At 36.4% G+C, this 17424-nt stretch overlaps 1 protein-coding gene across 3 annotated transcripts in view; it reads right to left on the reverse strand.

The window, feature by feature from the left end:
- Window positions 1–4215, reverse strand: part of LOC120758783 (cadherin-12) — a 578611-nt gene extending 574396 nt beyond the window's left edge. For 2 of the 3 annotated variants that reach the window (XM_040077434.2, XM_040077424.2), the window contains exon 1: window positions 3775–3820. The gene's annotated coding sequence lies outside the window, so the exon portion shown is untranslated. Of the gene's footprint in view, window positions 1–3774; window positions 3821–3981 lie in introns of those variants that run through there. The other variant, XM_058421638.1, reaches the window with a different exon arrangement.
- Between the last annotated feature and the right edge of the window lie 13209 nt (window positions 4216–17424).

The raw sequence follows: 17424 nt of genomic DNA on the forward strand, positions 1-17424 counted from the left end.
CCAAGCCATGTCGGAATGTGACACATCCACGTGCTTTTTGAACTCATGCAGGGATGGCCATTCCACCACTTCCTTCGGCAGCCTTTCTCAATGTCTGACCACACTCTCAGTGAAGAAAATGTCCCCAATATCCAATCTAAATCTCCCCTGGTGCACACAGAGGCTGTTTCCTCTGTCTTGTCACTTGTTGACTGGGGGAAGAGACCAACCCCATCTGGCTACAGCCTCCTTTCAGGCAAGTTGTAGAGAGTGATAAAGTCTCCCCTGAGACTCCTTTTCTCCAGGCTGAAGAACCTCTGCTCTCTCAGCTGCTCCTCATAAAACTTGTGCTGCACACCCTTCAGCAGCTTCATTGCCCTTTTCTGGACACGCATATAGTTCAGTACATATGCACACACACGTTTCACTGTTTGTCAATATTAAGAAAAATATTCTGAAAACAGTTTGGTATTCCTAAAAGGAGAGATGGTCAACACCAATACATATACACAATCATTTTTCAAAGCCTTATGACTGTGAACAGGACAACTACTGTAACTTAACCAAAATTCCAGCTGCCACCACAAAATAATTTCACACAGTACTCAGTATAATCTTTACACACTACTAAATAATAAGGTATTATTAATCATATATATCTGGTAATGAAGTATAAGCAATAGAGGCAAAGGTTACAGTAAACTTTGACATTTTTTTTTATAATGAAACTGATGTATGTTGTTGGAATCAAAAGCAGAATATATGACAAAAATAATGCTTTTAAAATAAGTATATCCAAACTTGAAATATATTCTTTTTCTTTGTTGTTTCAGACTATTTTATTCTAGCTAGAAAATAAGGAAAAGAGAAGTAATGACCACATGCACTCTCTCATAATCTTTGAAAGCATAAAGATAAGTAAAAGCAATACATTCCAGAACAAAAGGTATAAGAACCCTCTGGGCAGACACTGTTGTGAAAAAATGCATGTGCAGAAATTCCCTCTAGATGTCTTTCTCAAGAAAGCTGATATTTACAATGTCATGCCTAATGAGAAAGATTATTTGGAGCCAAGTTTTCTTGTTATAATTTAAGACTCAGTCATTGCACAGGAAGTAAGTTTTACCAGTTCTTCAGCAGGGCACATGGTAAGGAGTGCCCCTCTCACCCACCAATGAGGTGTTTTCTTGTACTTCAGTGGCTGTCTCCTACAGTCAGCATCAGGCTGTGTTCACCCCCAAGCCTCTGCTACATTACATGAAGACAACGCAGTGTCCCACCCAGAGTTTAGCTGCCCTCTTTTACTCTAAGGCTTCAAACTGTGTGTCCAGGTCAGAATAGTTTAGGAAAGTTAATATGACACTAGCACATCCTCTGAACATATTAAAGGCAATTTATCTGAGCTGTGGGTGATTATAAAAATATTTGAAAAAATTTATAATGATCCTTTGCACAGTTACATGTAAGTTACTCCCTTCTCAAATTCTGTGATAACAGTTTAAATACTTACTTAAGCACGACTTTGCAACCCTTTATAAAACAATTATAACCAAACATTTATGATACTGTGGTAGTAGCATCCAGATAAAGACAAAACTATCATGACATTTTCCTATTACATAGGTGTCAATGATTTCTAAAACAGTCTCCTACAAAATATTTAAAATAATGTGAATACTGAAAAAGCTGTCAGTCTAAAACTCAAGGAAAAGTAATTTAGGAATTTGGTAACCTATAAAATTTAATCATCTCAAGCACTACTATTGAACTAATGGGTTATTTAAGGTTGAGAGAAAGCAAAATAATAATTTGCTTTCCTTCTGGATACTGATTACAAGTAATGTCTTTCTTCAGAAGAACAAATCTCCAACTGATGGGTACAAAATGAGAAACTGCATACAGTGAGACAACTGTAGTCTTTATATTTGTTATTCTGTTATCTATTCTCTATTGCATGCCATTGCAACTGAAATATTATTTCCTCTTACCTATTTGGAAGGAAAAAAAAAAAAAATTAAGTATTGAGCAATTAGAGGGAATTCTGTCTACGTATTATGAATAGAAATTGTGAGAGATCCCTCCAGCAAAGCAGGTAAACAAATACCATAGACCAGATATTCAGAATAGTCGAGAGGAAGGGGGGTAGGACAGGCACAAATTAATCAAAATAAAGCAAACTTGAGGATCAATGTCATCTATGGGACAGATGCAAGAAAGACAAAGTAAATTTGCTTATAAAACAGTCTTTTCAAAAAAAAGTATTTTGTTTATTGCTTCCCAAAGGGAGAATCTGTCTCCCCCACAGGGGCCTCAGTCTCTAAAAAGAGCAACATCAGGGAAACTAATTTGATCAGTTGTCTTGGAAGACTTGGGTCTGTATGCTGATATGTTCTGGAGCACTCAAATCAGTTTAGTAATTAACCGCTTATGACTTCTGCAATGCAACCATCAGCTTTCAGATCTGGTAAAATATTTTGTAAGAAGCTTTGAAACCTCTTGAAAACACTGTGATCAATGAAAGGTTTAACATGTTCAGAAGACTGAAATAAATACATCCTGACAAATTTGCTAATTTCATAAAAGTATGGTTTAATGGAAATATTTTAATACTGATTTACTTTGAATATGAAATGCAATCACATATACAGCAAAAGGTGCATTATAATAAGACCTACTTAGTATTCTTGAATTGTTCGGGTTTTGCTATTTAAATTTGAATTTTAAAATAGAAAAAAAAAAAATTCCAGTAGCCTCAACAATTCATTGATGCTATCCAGCATCCTATTTAGCGCTGTACAGATATCTGCAGATACAGACAAAATCCCAGTTAACCATCACTCGATGAACACAGAAATTTACACCAAGTCCATCATCGCCACCACACCATAGCATGCTTTGAAATGAGTATTTAAAAGGCAATAAGCACGTTTCCTTTTTACTCTAGATTAAATATTAAGGATTAAAATACCAAAGCCACATAGCCATTCACATAAAAGCATTCACATAAAAAGCAATGTGAAATACTCAAGGTAAGTACCATCACACATCGCTGTCATAGGCACACTTGCAGCATGATTTGTAATTCAGAGCAAAACCCACTATTAAAACATTTGTATAAAGATTATGCACGTCATACTGTTCATCACATGACTAATTTGTGGAAGATCAGTTTGAAAGATGATAATGATACATCATGGATCACATTTGAAAATCTTGTATCAGGGCTATATTTTATTTCTCACCACTAATTTTTTTTATGCAGAGCCCTTTTTTGTTTTAAGGGAAGAGGCTGCTCAGGTGTTTTCAAAGTTGCTTCAAGTCGAATTCATATTCCTTACCTTCTTTCCTTTAATTGAACTTAATTACTTTAAACGTCAATGCTGCAGAAATCCACACACAACCCCCCTCCCCCGGCCCCGTATTCACAGAATGCTTATTAAAAAAAAAAAAAAAAAAAAAAAAGGGGGGGACATAAAAACCGGCAAATACATTTCCAGTCCAACGAGTTTCATACCATATCTTAGCTATTTTTCCCTTTTAACTGAATGCCCAGTTTGGCACGCTGTATTTTCCCTTCTGCCAAGCCTGATCTCAGCAGCCAGCACAGCCGAAGTGGCTGCACCCACACCTCTCTCTGTGCCACCCAGGCACCTGTGTCTCCCAGAGCCACTGCCCGACCTGATGGAGGGCTGGGAGCCTCAGAGCGGGAAGGGGAAAGTGCAGCTCCTTCCCCCACCTCCACTGCTCCCTCTCCCTTTAGGCACTGCGGACTAGCTCACTTTGTTTGGAACTTACTGAAGTTTTGCGGTGCCAGACCGGGATGAGCAGGGAGCAGGGGCTGCTAAATCCGCACGCTCGGGCTTTCCTCGCTCTCGCCCCTGCCGCCGCTCCGCGGAGTCAGCGTCCTTTAGCGCCTGCTCCAGGGCTCCCACACCACAGCCCCGGCCACCGCCGTGCCATCCCGGCCTCTCCGCCTCCCCTTCCCGGGAAAAGCCGCCTTACCTGCTACATGGAGCTGCAGCAGCGCCCGGCAGAGCAGCAGCAGCAGCAGCAGCAGCAGCCGCGGCGGCAGCACCGCGCTCGCTCAATCGCTGTAGCAACAAACTGCCCCTTCTCGCGTTCCCTTCATTCACAGAGGACGGCGCGGGCAGCAAAGGCAGGTAGAAACCACTTTCTTACTGGAAGAGGTTGGTTCTCTTCTCAGATACGACTGAATCGCTCTCGGAGGCTCCCAACACATTTACCCTTCAGATCAATACCGCACTTGAGCAGCAGCCTGAGCTCAGCTGCAGCTGATAGAGACCAGCCAATTGGTATTGAGGATTCCCTTTCGGTAACCCCCTCCCACAAAAATACACCGTCTGCATTTGAAATTTTGTGAGTTCTGAAAAGTAGTTTTAACCCCTTGCTTGGAAACCACCCTGTGCGGATAATCTCTCTCTCTCTCCTTTTTTTTTTTTTTTTTTTTTTTTCCCCCTGCATTAAAAAATAAAAAAAGCTCTATCTGTGCAAACTATCCCCACCTGGATGCTTTAAAGCCGGACAACATTCAGTGAGAAAACTAAAATACCCGATCTGGCAATCAACTGACTGACTGGGAGGATGTTTTTTGCAATCTAGTAGATAAAGGTCATGACAAACCCCCCCTTTAAAAAAAAAAAACAAACCCAACCAAAAACAAACAACCCCCACAACCCACCCCCCCACATAAAAACCTAAACGCACACACACCTACACACCCCCACTCCCCCACACCCCTACACCTACCTGCCTCCCCCCAAAAAACCCAAAACCTGCTTTCCAATCTGTCATGCAGACATCATCATAATTTTTCCCCCCACAAACTTCCCATATTTCTGACCAAAAATATGCCCGTACTTCAACAGAACAAGAAAAAGAATTTAAATAGTGGCATATACAGTCACAGTAACACACCTAGAGAAGAGAGATTTTTATTTTGGCCGTTCCTGAGTTTTATTTAGTGGATATGACTTCACCATTTCATTGAGGACATTGAATGCTTTACATTTGAAGAAATAACTTTACTTGTAGAGCCTCAAAACTTTATTTCTAGACCCTCATAGTAAATGTGCCACCTTCTTGTTCGTTTCTTGGTGTTTATGTGAGGGCAAGAACTGTTTTTTAAAATAGGTTAAGCCTGAGAACCTGCTTTTCTGACCTAAAGTAAAAGGTATAAAATATGAATTACTGCAAAAATAGAACATTTTAAAAGGACTTAATTAAAAAAAAAAAAAAAAAAAAAAAAACACAAAAACCCACACCTGGGTAAAATACACAGAGATAAGTGAGTCATGTAACATTAGCACTTCCCCTTCCCTGTGGACAATACAATCTTCATAGCATTTCAATATTCTGAAGTTTGTACTTGCAAATTAGATAGCCTTGAAACACACTTGGGTTTCCCTCAATTTACTTGAAAAAAAGTGCAGTGCTATATATGACATAATATTAATTTGACAGGCAAATAAATTACAGATACATGCATGGACTTTAATGTGGCTGGCAGCAGCTTCATTCATTTTAGTCAAATAGGGAAACAGGCCTAACTACTCGGGGTAACACAAAGTAGCTATCACCTGTGTGGTAAGGACTTCTTCTCAGTCAAGTTAAGGAACACTTTCTGCATTATAAAGTCATAGTTCAAGACGGTTTGGCTTCTGGCTCATGGGCCATTTGCAGCCTATTAGGATAATTTGTATGACCTCTAGGCTCAGTTTCAGCAGCCCTCTTCTCCAAGACAAACTTGTGGAAGAAACTGGTAGTGGCCACAGGACAGATTCAAGCTCCTTGACTTTTAGGGAATTGCTTCCCCCATGTAATGCCAGTTCTGAGCATGGTACCTGCAAAAGAAAAATACACTTGATCTATAGTTTATCACTGCAGGAGCCTTAAAAAGTCTTTATCAATCTGCTCATGTTGGCTTCTCAGACCAAGTCAAAGTACATTCTGCAGAGTAGAGGGTAGGCAGAATATGTGCTGAAGAAATAAAAAGTATGCAATATATCTGAGGGACACCAACATCATAAAGTTCAGAAGCACAAGAGACATTACCAAATTGTTCATATTGTGCATCTTTATATGTGCACACATACATGCACAACTGGCTATGTTGTGGGAAAGACCTCATACTGCCGTCCAGTTGCAGGAGATTTGTGAACTTTCCAGAAAGGCAGAAAATGATAAAACCACAGATGTTAGGCTAAGCTATGACAAATTAAGATTTTCTATCTTTGCCCATGCCACACACTATTTTACAATTGAAATCAAAATGCACGTGGCTGTGATGCTTGCTAAAACCAAATTCCTGGTGATAGGGATGTTGTGTGGTAATGTCCTTACCTTGAATGTCCTTGAATTGTCAGCAATTCAATGGATGAAAGGATAGATGTTAAAAGTCTTTGAAATGGGTCTTAACATCTCTACTAACATTGGGCAGCAGGTTTATTGCAGAGTCCAGACAGCTTAGGTCCTGAAATAGACAAGTGGGTCTGCTTAAGCCTGAATATCTGACCTTTGGGGTAAAATGACAGATTCAAGGGGAATACGTGGTAGGTGGTTCGGGAAGTCTGTACCTTCCGAGTACCTCAGCTGATGGGGAAAGGAACAGGGCAACATTCGGCTGGGAGTTTACGATAAAAAGAGGCTGCACACTCTAAAACCTTGACAGAGAAAATCCTGTGGGCTTGTGCCATGGTGGACTCTCTCTCTTTATTCTAATAACGTCACAGGATTCCTCTGTCTCCTTTTTGGACATCAGCTTTTCATTGTGTGATTTTCCATACAACAGATAACATGAAAAAAAAAGGAAAAAAAAAAAAAAAAAAAAAAAAAAAAAAAAAAAAAAAAAGGCATTTCTTTTCCCAGAGTTCATAGATTGGAGCTATCATGTAGAAAAAGAAGCATGACAAAATTAAAACCTCCTCCCAGTGAGCACCAAGCCCATCAAGACAAAAGATTCTAATACACATATACACATAGTAGGGAAATGAGGCTTTCTTGTAATTGGGAAAAGGATTTGCAAAACCCCCCTTCAGGTGCAGCTCTCCCTGTCCTGTAGCATTCCTGTAGCTCTCTCATCCTTTACAGGTATGTGTGCTCAGAACTAATACATGAGCTGTTCCTCAAAGTCCAGCTTCTTCAAAGCAGTCAGTTACTGTGTTGTATGTGAAAATGCTGGTAGTTAACGAGAAAAAAAAAAAAAAAAAAAAAAAAAAAAACTCATGCCCTGAGAGCTGTTTGTATAGATTATCGAAGCTGCTAGGTTCTCCTCTTACACAGAGTCCTTCCTATCTTTGTTTTGTGAAAAGCTGTGGGTGTCATGCCATTGAAATAATTCCTAGGGACTTTAAATTTTTTTTTTTTTTTTTTTTTTTTTTTTTTTTTTTTTGTCCATTATGTGAACAGCCATGAAAGTGTCCTCCAAGCATAGCAGTTTAGATGCGTAGTGACTGGAAAAGGGTTGAAGATGTTCCATATTTTCAATCTAGGACATCATCAGCAAGTATAATTTTCATCTTTATCAATCCTCTTCACTGATGACAAGGAAAATGTTGTTATTGCACTTCCTTAAATGGTAGCATAGAGGTGGCTGTAAAAAGTCCATTCAGTCTGGTTATTTCCTTATAATGGAGTATACCAATAATAAAGCTCATAGTAGCTACAAAACTACTGGAACACTTAAAAGCCTACTTTAAATTATCTTTATTTCAGCTTTACAGTTTGATTTAAAGTTTGAAAATTTAAATTTAAAAACAAACCCTAGAAAATAGATCAGTATCATTGACAAAGGAGTATACGAGTCTTTGCAGAGTCTTTGCAGAGCCAAAAAGTTAAATTGCTAATTTTAGTCGTCAATTTTGCTATCTGTCATAAGGAGGTATGTGTGTGTTTTAAAATTCCATTTGTTTTTAAAAAGGCTTTTTTTAGAAAACACAGAAGCATGAATAGCCCATATCTTAGTGTAACTTTAAAGGGCTACTTATTTATGAGAGAATATTCATTAAAGTTAAAATATATGTAGCATGGAAGAAAATTAATCCAGAGGAACTGGAATTCCTCCTTTTTTGAAAAAAATCTTGCATGCCAGTAGAAGTAAACATGAATTAATTTTGCCCCTGTGTCCTTACACATTCTTCTAATGCTGGTCCATATAACTCAAGTTTCTTCTTTCTCTTGTTAGATGCTTGGAGTCCTCCAAGGACTTTTCAAAATTTCTGTTAAGAAAATGCAGGCTGGATAAATACACTTTACAGAGTCTAAATGATTTCCCATGCCAGCCAAAACAAAGTCTGAGATTTTTAGCCTTACAGCATCATGGAAACACATTTATAAGGATAACTGGATTTATTTATGCAGCAACTTATTCACCTGACTTGTGTGTGGTAGAATTCAAGGTTTAGCCATTTCTGTGGAGAGTTCATTCACCTACGCTTGTAAAACTTGGATTAAAAGCCCACATGCTGCACATCATACGTAAAAGGGATCTGAGATTTCACTTGTGCACTTTTTTAATTGATAGATATTTACATGTATATGTAAGAAAAAAATGCTACCAACATTTTCAGTCAACGTATTCTCAAAATCTTCAACTTGATTCACATAATGAAACATACAGAACATTTTTTGGATGGGAAACCTCTCTAAGTTCAGCATATTCTCACAAGGAACTTTTCCATGTTCTAAAAGGTCTCAAAAGGCCTCAGACAACTCAGGAAGACTGTCTCTTTCCAGGGATTGAAATGATTGGCACATTTCCAGCAAGCAGTCTTTGCCAAAGTGTTCCTTTTTGTTGGGCGACCTTATTCTAGACAAGATTCAAAGAGAAAATTTAATTTTATAGGTATACTTACTAGGAATCTATTGGATCTTCTGCAATTTCTGAAACTTCTGCAGTGAGACCTCCCTGAACTTAAACCAATATATTACATTAATAAAGTGGTAACCTGCCTCTTAAGTGATTTCCCACCTTGTTAGCCATCAGACTTCTGTTTGTACTGTAGTTATAAATACAGATTCTTATACTGACATCTAGAGAAACCAACCACAGATCCAGCATTAACTTAAGTAGAGCTGGATAGTGTTTGAAATCCCTTCCTAAGGTCATGAGCAGAGTCAGAAACGACAGGTGTTATTTCCAGATGATGTCTAATCTGTCCTAGAAATCTCTGAGGACAGAGAATTCAGTCTCTCAAATAGCCTCTTCCACATTTTAGCTACATTTGCAACTGAAAGATTTTCCAGGTGCTTAATATGAAACTGCCTGGTTGAATTTTAAGTCCTCTGGGTTTTGCTCTACATATACTCTGGTTTAGCATAATGTGTATTATTCTCTTCCTTTTTGTTATGATATTTCTTATCATACACATATGAAATACAGATATATCATCTCTAACAATCCCTGTTCCTTCCATCTCTCTTCACAAGACTTTTTGCTTCCCAGATTCTAACCATTCTTTTCACTCTGCTCTCTTCTCTATTCAACAAATTTCCTGTTTCCTAAAATTAAATGTCTAATACTGGATACAATAGGGCTGCTGTGATCTGTGCTGGTAAGGAACATCCTGAGGATTATTAGAAAGGTAATGCCTTCAAATTTGAGCACTGTCTTTATGCAGGGTCAATGTCATTCTTCTCTTTGTCATGCTGTTATCCTAATAATCAGTCCTTCTCTAAAGAACTTGCACTTTAAACAAAACATGAGAGAATTCTCAGATGCAATCAGTGCAGCAGCACACTATGAACCAAACAGTGCAGGTTTGACTGTTTAATTGTCATCATCAACACAGGAAATGAGAGACAAAACAGGATGCAATAGTGTTTGCATGAGGCATTTTGAGCTGCTGGTATTTCCTATTACATCCTTCCACAAAGCTTTCAGTTTGTCAGTGTCTATGCCACTATCTTTGTCTCATCCAACTGCCTACTTTCCACAATGTCTATTTGTCTGCGCGCTGTAGTACTTTTTATCCATCTACCCATTGGAAGACGTACCTTTAGACACGGAACCTAACCTGTATGACATTTAATTTGTATATCTTTTAATATAAAATGTTTATTCACCTGTTTGGGGGGGATTTTTAGGGGGTGGTTTTTGAGGTTTTTTTTGGTTGGTTGGTTGGTTGGTTTTTTGTTTTTTTTTTTTTGGGTGGGGGGTTAACTTTACAGTTGATACTACTTTTTACTTTGTGGAACTTACTTACTTACTTCTACTACTTTGTGGATTTTATTTATGTTTGTATTTTAGACATAATGACTGCAAAAAAAAAAGGGAGAGCAGATTTCACCAGCTGCATAGTTTTCCTTGCTGGTGATTCCAGCACTGAGTCACACTTTGCCTGGCCTACTGCTGAAAACATGAAACAAAGCATCAGGACAATCTTCTTGCATCCTTCTTTTGTGGCTTATCCGCATTTAAGGGCTGCCTATTAATTCAGTTAGCTTTGTTCTCCACCACCATTGTCAACACATACAAATGATTACTCATTGCACTTTCCAGTAAAAGAGTCGTGTTTTGATGCATTCACAAAAACAGTAAGTCAAATAGAATCATATAGCTAACTCATACAGTTATGAAATATGTCAAATTGATGCAAAATAAACCTGGCTGTGTGTGAATTTAATTAGCAACATGAGCACCAAATGGATTATCAACATGAGAGGGACAGCAAAGGCTTTAACAGTTATTAAGAAATACAAAGTTATGTCAATAGCACACATAAAAACTATGTATGGTTATCACAGAACAGAAATCAGCCCTAAGGTACGCAGACAGTAGTTCATAACATATTTTTGTTTGTTTGTTTGTTTAATTTCTGTACAAACTTTGCTTTGAATAATGTATTGTATTGACCCACATTTTGTAAATGATACGTTTTCTACATTATATATTTTGATAGTACGGTTGAAACTGTTGTGTTCTAGCAAGTTATTACAGTTTTCTTCTGGGGATAAGTGCATCTCCCTAAATTGTTATCACTAACCTTAGATTCTTGCAAGTTTTTTCACAGGAGTGCAATTATAAATACATACATATTAATGCAATCCATTTTTAGTTGTTTCTTATTTTACTGTGTCTCTAACAAGACAGTGAATTTATCTCACTGAGAGGTAAATTTATTTTCCTGCAACTCAGAAATTCTTAAATCCCAATACAATACCTTCTCTAAGCAAAAGACATTACCTTTAAAACAATGTTAAATTTTTTTGTTATTTTAATTTCTAAGGCAACTATTAAAAGCCTGTTGTCATTTTATATACTCATCTAGATGATACATCCAGGTAAAGATTCTCTCAAGAAATATAATAAACTTGGATACACTTCCAAATAAGTAACCATTCATTATACTTCTTAAAATTACATTTCTGCCTTGCTGAGATTGCAACTGTGTTCTATGTACTATGTACATATTCATCTCCATCAAGTGTTACAACCATATATGTTACACTTTAATAACAGTTTTATACATGGAGATCTAAAGTTAGTTTTCACAGCATTAGCAGCACTATTTTCCCAAGGAAATAATGAAGGGGAAAAAAAAAAAAAAAAAAAAAAAAAAAAAAAAAAAAAAAAAAAGGGAATACTTTCTGTAAACAAAGGCTAGATGAGTGTTAAATCATTGAACTGGAACTCCATGGCAGACCTTAAAAAAGTCATATCATGTACTTGTTTGCAAGTCCTCCAAAAAAGAATGATTTTTATGAATTTTACATGTATCTATCGAAAGTGTTTTAATATCTACTGACGAAACTGGATGCAATTATTATTCTGACCTCAAAAATCAACACACTGTTTTTACAAGTTTCTTGCAACTTTTAACAAGTTCCCTCTTTTTTTTTTTTTTTTTTCTTTTTTTTTTTTTTTTTTTGCTGCACTAATGTGTGAAATGTGAATAAGGACTCTATCTTAATGAAAGAAACTGTTGTGGGAGAAGTTTGGCTATTTTTCATAGTGAAGGACTAGGTACTCAGGCACTGAAATGTGCCACATAATTACCAAATTGTTGGAAAATTTTTCCTGGAATTCAAGTTAGGAAAAACCCATTGAGCCTGAGCATACGTACAGAGGGATGAAGTGTTGATTTAGAGCTTACAGAGAATAAAAATACTTAGAAGGTACTTTGGCTTTCTCTTTGAGGGGCAGCAATTCAGCAAGTTCCTGCTTCCTCTAGTCTATTCACATCCAGTTTGTGCTCCAACATCAGTCAGTCTGAACCAGAGAGTGCCCCTTCCTTTTGTTTCTGCTGTGTACATCACCCTGAAATTCATTACCCTCCTCTCCTAAGGCTTTTGAAGGTGGCAAGATTTATCAGCCACTGGATAAGTGGATATAGTATATAGCACAGTAGTATTTCATTCTGTAGTCTCCACAAAGATGCCTGAGAAGCATCCAGGGACCTCCAACCCCTATGTTCATAGAACATATGTCTGCAGTCCACAAAACATCTATTAGTCAGGAGTTATTTCTTTGATTCTGTACCTTGGTTACTGTTGATGTACACGGCCCAGTCCATCCATCCATCTTGCTGAAAACAGGCCACTATTACTAGATGAAGAAAAGTAGTAGGTTGGAAATAAAAGCACAAGTGACCCTTGACAGTCCCACCAAAATTAAATAATGAATATTAATCAGGCTTAGGGCAGAACCAAATTAGTATTACTGAAAATATGAATGGAAATGATTGTCTATATTTTCAACTTTAATTGCATCTAACAGCAACATAGCATGTGGAAATTACTATCTCTAAACTTACATATTTACATTTTTAAAATGCTCTACAGAATTTGTTTCAACAAACTTTCAGTACTGTTCACACAAATTTTGTATATTTACACAGACTGCTCGCTCTAGCTTCCAAGTGCATTAGCAGAAAGAGGGCTAAAAATAAGATGCAACAAAAATTCAGCCAGTGGCTTATACAGACATAGTCTAAGTGCATGTTGCAGCATAAAAATACAAGATTATTGCAAGTTCTATTAACAGCCACAGATAAGAAACTAGTACATATTCTCTTAATTTTACATATAATTAAGAAATCAAAGAAACATCTGGGATTTTTTGTTGTTGTTGTTGTTGTTGCTGCTGAAATGCTGCATACTGTCCCCTCCCTGTCTCTTTTTCCACTCACACTATAGAAACAAAAGAAGCAAGCTGATTGATATCTGTCTCAAACACTAGGAAATGGTTAATTTTCTCGTTCCATTTTCCAGCTAAAAGTATTATTGAACAATCTGCTTTTCCAAGATAATACTGAAATAGTGGTCTAAGATTTAGATTTAAAATCTTGAAATATTTGTAATTTTTTTTCCAACACTGCAGTTTCAAAAGAACTTTGATCAGGCAACGCATAGTACCACTGCTACCCAAAGAAGTTGTCTCTGGCTTGGACAGAGTGGGTCCTAACCCACTTCTTCCTTTTATGTAACAAGCACAATGAGGACCAAAGGAAATATCCTTATGTCATTTTAAAGTAGATGAGTCAGGAAAATCAAAACAGAGTTGTGAAGCAAACAGTTATTTTTTTCATTGACACCCCACACACACACTAGTTTGTTAGGCTTTTCCCCCTGAGGTCTAATGCTATGTATAGACACACTTCCAAGGAGAGGTGAAATTGTTGCATCATGTAAAAACATTAAAGAGAATTTTAATCTATTAAGAAATGCAGGCCTGTTGTTCTGCTTCAGAACATTGAACATGTATGATAAAATTATTGCAGACTTTTTTATCATGACAGAAACTAAAAGGTAGTAAAGGGTGCAAAGGTATTATTTTATAATCCTATGATACCTGTAGTAATTACAATACACTGCTTAAAGTCTGTTACCTGCTCCCAGAAATGGGTAAGAAGGGATGCTATAAAGACAAAGGAAATAGAATGTGTAACTCATTTTGTAGTCCTCCTTACATATGGAAACTGCTCCATGCTTGAGAGAAAGGTAAGACTTGACAACTCTTTGATATGGCTGAATGGTGTCTTGGTGGGTGTCAATCCATCTTTTTGTTAGGATCTGCTACCTTATGTATTTATTTCTGGGAAGGTTGTTACTTTACAGAGAAAATCACAGAATATCGCATTTTTGAACATGTGAAAAATTGTTTTTCCTTCTTTCCCCAACTGAATGGGTAGACTGTCTCAATATCATCTGTTCCCTTCTACTCATTTTCGATTTATTCTAATTTTCTTCAAGGCATAGCCTTTAAGCAATGAGAACAAGTGAGCAGATGATAGAGGCAGACCTGCTATAAAGTATTAATTTGATAGTGCCAGGTAATGATAATATTGCATAACTAATACCTGAAAAACTGAAACTAGCAAGTAATTAAGAAGCTGTGTACAGACTGTGGAAATTTGCTTGGTTGGAAAAGGAAATATTTTAATTGGAATTTCTCATAAGTTTTAGCACTATACCTATTCAAATACATACCAGGGAGACTATTTTCAGGAGGGGGAAAAAAAAAAATTACAACCAACCAATCAACCAACAAAAAAACACTAGGGTAAAGAAAATAAAAATAAAATAAAATATGGAAATTGAAAGCAATATCATTTAAAATACAGGAATTTCCCTCAGTTCTGATTAATTTAGAAAGCTTCAATTTTGATTGCACTGCAAATGAAAAACATTAATAATAACTTGCGTAAGTCAAGTTTATAGACCTGAAAAAATAGGGCAAGAAATAATTCTGATTAAATTAGATGTCTGAGATAGAATTCTAATGTCATTATATTCTTAGTGTTTTAATGAAGCTTGAAGCTGAGATAAATCTTGAAAAAATGGTTCCCGGTAATTCTTAGCTACATCCTTCTAGTAAAATATATGTTTAATCAGTGAAATTGTACCAATTTGTGGAGATCACTATGCATTTTACCAAACTGGGAGAGGAACACAGTAAAGTACAGAAGTCTACTAAGATTTGTATGACTAACACCATCTCTATAAAGGGAAATAAATTTGTTCACCATATAGCTGATGATAATGGAGGATGTCCTTCTTGCTAGCAGCAGCTAAAGAAGTAAGACTTATGTCTCTCTGCAGAAGGAGGTTAGATTTTGCTAAAATTCCAGTCCAAGACGCATGTAAAAGCTCACTAGGGACTATATATCCATCAGCTATCCTTTATTTCTAAAACAGAGGAAATGCAGGAGCTCTTGAGCAGATTTTGGTTCTGTTTTATTACTCTCAGTAGAAATATGTCTTTAACTTTTGCAAGTGGAAGTATAAAGAAACTGTCATGGATACAAATAAGCCACCCACACCACTGAAATGTGTAGTAAGACAGCATAAATGGATACACAAACAGAAGAATTAAACATAAATCTAACAAAGGGTTTTATTTGGGTAAGCATCAGTGCTTTTTCCATCAAAACTATTCATTGCCAGAAAAATACTCAGCTTCTAACCCAGCTTCTAAATCTCTTCCTCTGTATTCACTGTCACTTTCTTAGGTAGGTGAAAAGATACCAGTTTCTTAGAATGAAAAAATAAAAGAGTGTATTCTAGGACTGGACTTTTCTATCATAGAAATGACAGAAATACTTTAGAAATATCACGCTCCATGCTGGCTAGAGATGTGAGGCAGACACATTCTGATAAAATTTGACTGAGTATAAACAAAACCTATGGAGAAAAAGCAATAGTGGATTTAGCAGGCCTGATCCTCAATGAATAAAACAGTAGTAACTTTAGCGCAATAGAGTGTATCTCTGTAGGTATTCCACCAAAATTACTGCAGAGGAGTACTCTTACATGGGGCTATTAACCTCCAGAGGAATTTCTTTCGGAGTTGACTCCTCACTAAAACAATGCATTTGATTTCTCCCATTATGAAAATAAATAGTGCTGGTATTTTCTGGTATTAACTCTGCCTCCAGATTTAATTTCAGCTGAGCAAATTAAATTAGTAGGAATGCTATAACAAAACTTTATGGGAATTCAGAGCTTTTCTTCTCTAGTTGTCTGCTATGATATTTATGGGTCCCAAAATTAAAATTTTATATGCCAGCCAAAATCAAAATCTGACACCAAAGTTACATTTCTCTAGCAATTCCTACATTACTACCATATGATCTTAGAAAGATCTTTACTGATGTGTAAGGCACAAAGCTTTGCAGTTTCTTTAGTGCATTGGTCCCATATAAACGCCTGTCAAAAAACCCAGCGCATATATTGCCAACAGAGAGCTACTGTTGGCAAGATTATGATATTTCACCTACTCAATAATATATATACAATCACACTTCAACTAAGATAGATATTTTTCCTCTTTTTTTGTCCCCTTACAGGTTACTGAGACAACAGTATACACAGAATATGTCAAAATTTAAAGATTTTTTTTTTTTTTCAAATTCTATGCAAAGTTATTTGCTCTCTCTCCACTTGAACTCAAACTTATTTGATTTTTTTTTTTTTTTCTTGTTACCTCAGTAGTATGGTAATGAGATTGTATCCTATACTTGTAAAAAGCACTTTGAATATTTCAGTGGTTCTTCAGAAACCTTTCACAATATATTGCTTTTGACTGCTCTTGAAGAACATGTCTATTAAGAATCCAAAATCTGTATTTAAGCCAAATTTTCCACAGGCTTGTTTTTTGTTTTTTGTTTTTTTTTTTTTTTTTTTTTTCCTTTGTGATTACACATACAATTAAAATAATAAACTTCCTGAAGGAGGGTTTCAAGGAGTCTGGGAGCGTGGTAGTGAATTTCTTGATCTACATACACGGTGACACTGCTTGTAACTCACTTTGGTTCTGAACAGAGACTACAGTCTGAGAGTTCTTTGGTAAGTAGAGTGCAATGCATTTTCAGGAATGAGATCAGACACTGCAACTTTCTAAAACAAAATTAACCTTTTTTAATAAAAAATAAAAATATTTGACAAGCAACATCTATTCAAAAGGTGGTTTTAGTCTTAAACAAATATTCTTGATTAAAAAATTGCACAAAGCAACATCTGCAGTCACTTCAGGAGTTTAATTTCTCTTGACATAGGAAACTAGCTTTCTGATGAAGGTATATTTCAAGCGTTGAGTAATTCTATCTCCTTGCTTTAGCCAAAGCCCATTCCTGCTTACAGAAGACATAAAATAGTTATAAGCTCTGTAAAAACCTGAAAAATATGTAAACTGTGAGATTCTGTGAGAAAGAGCACTAAGAACATGGAATAATTTCGAAGGACGTTATAGAAAAGCAGTATGAAATTTAGGAATGAAGAAAATTAAATCACAAAGAAATTGGATGGATATTTGATAATTTCACACATTAACTAATGGTGTCTGAGGAAGCTAGATCTCTGAAGCTGGAAGTCCACACTCCACATGTCTAAATGTGTATTTAAAATTAAGCACAATAACATAGGAGTTTTAACTTGGGAGACAAAGTAAAAATTATCGACTTTGTCCTTGCAGTTTTCTCACAGCTGCTC

This window comes from Hirundo rustica, chromosome 1 (assembly GCF_015227805.2).
Source record: "Hirundo rustica isolate bHirRus1 chromosome 1, bHirRus1.pri.v3, whole genome shotgun sequence".
Taxonomy (NCBI): Eukaryota; Metazoa; Chordata; class Aves; order Passeriformes; family Hirundinidae; genus Hirundo; species Hirundo rustica.